The sequence below is a fragment of the Tenrec ecaudatus genome, chromosome 1 (assembly GCF_050624435.1).
Source record: "Tenrec ecaudatus isolate mTenEca1 chromosome 1, mTenEca1.hap1, whole genome shotgun sequence".
Lineage (NCBI taxonomy): Eukaryota > Metazoa > Chordata > Mammalia > Afrosoricida > Tenrecidae > Tenrec > Tenrec ecaudatus.
In genome coordinates, this window is record NC_134530.1 from 166891849 (window position 1) to 166897044 (window position 5196).

At 44.5% G+C, this 5196-nt stretch overlaps 1 non-coding gene across 1 annotated transcript; it reads right to left on the reverse strand.

The window, feature by feature from the left end:
• Window positions 1-357: 357 nt before the first annotated feature.
• On the reverse strand, window positions 358-526 carry LOC142438027 (U1 spliceosomal RNA). Its single transcript, XR_012782502.1, has one exon. It is a non-coding gene; the product is annotated as a U1 spliceosomal RNA (small nuclear RNA).
• Window positions 527-5196: the final 4670 nt, after the last annotated feature.

Consider the following 5196-nt stretch of genomic DNA (forward strand, 5'->3'; position numbering starts at 1 on the left):
TGACACAATAGATGGATGGATTGATTGTGCTAAGAGTTGTATGAGGCCCCAATAAAATGATTAAGAATGAAAACTAGCAACAGGAAACATGATGAGCTATGCAAGGACGTCAAGAACAACACCCATGAAGAAAACAGTCAGAAAAGATCAACGTCTATGTCAGACGTTAACTCTGAAAATTTCCCTGAATTGTAGAGCAGCTACGGCAAAGGGAGGAAAGGATGAAATCAAAGAGCTGACCAGAACATTTCAAAGGGCAGCTGGAGAACACAAAATAAAATATTATAATGAAATGTGAAAAGACCCAGAGTTGGAAAAACAAAAAGAAAACACACACTTTGCACATTCAATTTATTTTAAAATATATTTTTAATTAAAAATTTTTTTCACTACCACAAATTATGCAGTCAAATTACCCACATTTGGGGAACTTGCAGGGGGTCAGCATATTTGGAGTGCAATGGAGAAGCTTCACCCTGGGAAAACTAACTTCGTGATCATGCTATCTCCCCTGCCATGTTAGTATATGTATTTAGCATGTTTTAAATGGTAAGAACTGAAGGGGGGACCAAAATCCAAGTCTGGGGTTACAGTATTGAAGATTCTATGGGTAAAATACTGAATGATGCAGGAAATATCAAAAGAAGATGGAAAGAATACACACTGTATGCAAAAGAGCTAATCAACATTCAACCATTTCAAGAAGTACCATCAAAGTAAGTGCCAAGGGTAGTGCAAGACCAAGTTCAAGCTGCATTGAAGGCATAAACCAAAAACAAGGCCCCGGGACTTGATGGGATACCAAATGAGATGTTTCAACAAGCTGATGAAGCACTAGAAGCTCTCACTTGTCTTAAGCCAAGAATCTGGGAAGACAGCTACCTGGCCAAATGACTAGAAGAGATTCATATTTTTACCCATTTCAAAGAAAAATGACCCAAGCGAATACACAAACAATATCATTGACATTATATGCAAATAAAATTTTTCTGAGGATCATTCAACAACAGTTGTAGCAGTACATTGACAGCTGCCAGAGGTCTGGCTCAATTCAGAAGAGGACATGGAACAAGAGATGTTATTGCAGATGTCAGATGGCTCTTGACCGAAAGCAGAGAATGCCAGAAAGATGTTTACTTGTGTGTACTTGAATGCCAAGGCATTGGACTGTGTGCATCATAACAAGCTATGGGAAGAATGGGAATTCCAAAACACTCAGCTGTGCTCATTCAGAACTTTGTCCATTGATGAGACGTAGTCGTGGGAATAGAACAAAGGCATATTGTATAGTTAAAAATCAGGAAAGGTATGAGTCAGCTGTATGCTCACTATATGGAGAAATGCAGCATCAAGTCTAGAGGAACGTTTACAGTATTAACAATCTTTGATATGCAGATGACGCAACTTTGCTTGCTGAAAGTGAGGAGGATGTGAAGCACTTGCTGATGACGATCGAGGGTGAAGTCTTTTCAGTATGGGTTACATCTTAGTGTACATAAAACCAAAATCTTCACAACGGGACCAACAGAGAAGAATAATAGCATCATGATAAATGGGGAAAAGATTGAATTTGTCAAGGACTTCTTCTTGTCTGGATCTATAATAAACGCTCCTGGAAGAAGCGGTCAGGAGATCAAATGGCTCGTTGCACGGGGTATGTCTGCTGCACTTTAAAACACAGAAAACAAGAATGCTACTTTGAGGACTAAGGTGTGCCTGACCCGAGCCATGGTACTGTCAATACCCTCATATGCATGTGAAAACTGGACATCACTAGGAAGACTGAAGAAGAGTCGGTGCATTTGAATTGTGATGCTACTGAAGGAGAGCGAACTGACAATGTACTGCCAAAAGAAGTACAAATCTCTCTGGGAAGAAATATAGCCAAAATGTTCTGGAGGAGCAAAGGTGATGAGACTTTGTCTCATATACTTGGTCATGTTATCAGGAGAGACCAGTCCCTAGCAAAGGACATCACGCCTGGCAGAGCAGAGGAGCAGCGAAAAGCAGGCAGACCTGGGACCAGGTGGATGGACACGGTGGCTTCAACCATGTCCAAAGAGAAGAACACTTGGGAGGATGGAGTAGGACTGGGCTGTTTCAGTCTGTTTGCCCACAGGGTTTCGGTGAGTAGCAACCTATGCGTTGGTACTAACAAACAATCACCACCTCACCCAGTATTAAAAGCAAACTAAAACAAACAACAAAACCCTAAACTAGAACACAACAAATACTGGTGAAGTTGTGGAGACACTGGGGCCCTCATCCTCTACCGATGGGTCTGTGAAATGGTACAGCCACATGGAAAGTGGTATGGCGCTTCCTTACAAAGATGGAAATAGAAACACCACGTGACCCAGAGATTCCTTTACTTGGTATAGATCCTAGAGAAATAGGAGCCACAACATGAATGTGTATATGCGTCCATGTTCCATGTAGCATGATACACAATAGCAAAAAGATAGAAAGAACCTGTGGTTGTTAGGTGTTATCGGGTTGGCTCTGACTCATAGTAACCCTGTGCTCAACCGAACACTGCCGAGTCTGGCACCGGCCTCGCCATTGTTCCTATGCCGGAGCCCAGGGATGCAGCCACGAGATGTCCATCTCTCTCATCAAGGACCTTCCTCCTTTCGCAGCCCTTCCACTTTACCAAACATGATGTCCTTCTCCAGAAACTGCTCTCTCCTGACAGTATATCCAAAGTAGGTGAGACAAAGTCTTCCATCCTTGCCTCTAAGGAGCACTTTGGCCTTACTTCTTCCAAGACAGATCTGTTTGTACTTTTAGCAGTCCATGGTAATTAAAAAAAATCATTTTATTGGGGGCTCATACAGCTCTTATCACAATAAATACATACAGACATTGTGTCAAGCACATTTGTCAGTCCATGGTAATTTCAATATTCTTCTCCAGGACCAAAATTCAAATGCGTTGATTCTTCTATGGTCCATGTCCAACTTTCCAATGCATATGATGCAATGGAGAATACCTTGGCTTGGGTCAGGCACCTTGGCTTGGGTCAGGCACCTTAGTCCGCAAGTAGTAGTCTTGCTCTTCACTACTCTAAAGAGTGTTGTGCGGCAGATAGATTTGCCTAATGCAATCCGTCTTCTGCTGCTCCCGTGAGCATCGATTGTGGATCCAAGGAAGACAAAATTCTTGACAACTTCAACCTTTTGTCCATTGATCATGATGTTACCTACTGGTCCAGTTGTGAGGATTTTGGTCTTCCTTACATTGAGTGGTAATCCACACTGAAGGCTGCAATCCTTGATCTCAGCAAGCAAGGTTGTGTCATGTGCACACTGCAGGTTGCTAATAACTCTTCCTCCAATCCTGATGCCCCTCCCTTCTTCATGCGACCCAGCTTCCCGGATGATTTGCTCAGCATACAGATTGAACAAGTATGGTGAGAGGATGTAGCCTGGACACCCAGCTTTCCTGATTTTAAACCATGCAGAATGCCCTTGTTCTGTTTGCACAACTGCCCCTTGATCCACAGACACGTTCCACATGAGCACAGTGAAGTGTCTGGAATCCCCATTCTTCTCAAGGTGATCCACAGTTTATTATGGTCCACACCAGAGGTCCTCAAACTGTTTAAACAGGGGGCCAGTTCACTGTCCCTCAGACCCATTGGAGGGCCGGACTACAGTTTTAAAAATAACTATGAACAAATTCCAACGCATTGCACATATCTTATTTTGAAGTAAAAAACCAAACAGGGCAAAAACACCCAGCGAACCACATAAATGTCCTCCGCAGGCCGCATGTGGCCCGCGGGCCGTAGTTTGAGGACTGCTGGTACACAGTCGGATATCTCTGCATAGTTAATGAAACACAAGTAAACATCTTTTTGGTAGTTTCTGCTTTGAGCCCAGATCCATCTGACATTAAAAATGATAGCCCTTGTTCCACGTCCTCTTCTGAATCCAGCCTGAACTTCTGCAGTTTCCTCTCAATTTACTGCTGCAACCATTGCTGGATGATCTTCAGCAACATTTTACTTGTGTGTGACATCAGTTATGACGCTGTATAGTTTGAGCATTTTGTTGTGTCATCTTTCTTTGGAATGGGCACAAATATCGATCTCTTCCAGTCAGTTGGTCAGGTAGCTGTCTTCCAAATTTTCTGGCAGAGATGAGAGTTTCCAGAGCTACTTCAGTTTTCTGAACCATTTCCATGGGGATTCCATCAATTCCTGGAGCCTTGTTTGGGCTAAGGCATTCAGTGCAGTTTGAACTTCTTCCTTCAGCACCATTGGTTCTTGCTCAGATGGTGGGTGGACTGTCGACTAGTTCTTTTTGGTACAAGAACCAACCTAAATACCCATAAATAGAAAAACAGAATTATGGCAGGTGTATACAGTGGAGGATTCAAGCTCACTGCCATCGCATCCATTCTGACTCACGAGGACTCACAGGGCGGGGTGGGGGTGGGGTGGGGAGGGTGGGGAGTCGCCCCTGTGCGTTTCCGAGACTGTAACTCTTCCCAGCAGTAGGAAGCCCCTCTTCTTCCCTGGGAGACCCCACTGACTTTCGGATGACAGCCCAACTCACAACCCCCACGCCGCCAGGGCTCCACGTGGCGGACTCTGCAGTGCTGAAAGCACGTGACTAATCTTTGCGTCACCTTTATCACGTGGAGAAACTGTAGGGCCAGACGCTGAGTGGACCCGGTCCATCTTGAACGGCCAGCTATTGTCTGAGGTGAACATGGCAAAAGTCAAGAGAAAGGGTTCACACGCCAAGAAACATTCCTCCCTGGTTCCCGGTGTGGGAGGGGCGTGGGGGTAATGACTTCTTGGCTGGAGCAGAGCTGGGAAACCCTTTCTCTGCCAAGGGGCTTTGGATAGTTGTACGGTCCTTACGTGCGGCCCATACAGAAATATCGACTTAAAGATTAGCTACATTTGGTCTAACGTTTCATTAGCTCAGCACTAATGCGATGGCTGGAACTTCTCTTTGATGAAGCGTGTGATGTTAGCTTGTATTGGTTCATAGGCCTGATATGACCTGTGGGCTGGATGGCCCCCACCCTGAGCTAGAGGGTTGACTTGTATTAACTGGGTGAGGGTAAAGGCAATTTGCAGTAAGAGAGTGGTCAGCCAACATTAGTGGAGGCAGGAGTGCAAGGGCCAAAGGTCACAGAGAAATAGTGTTCTATCCAGGCTCTTGCAGTATCAATGGTCTT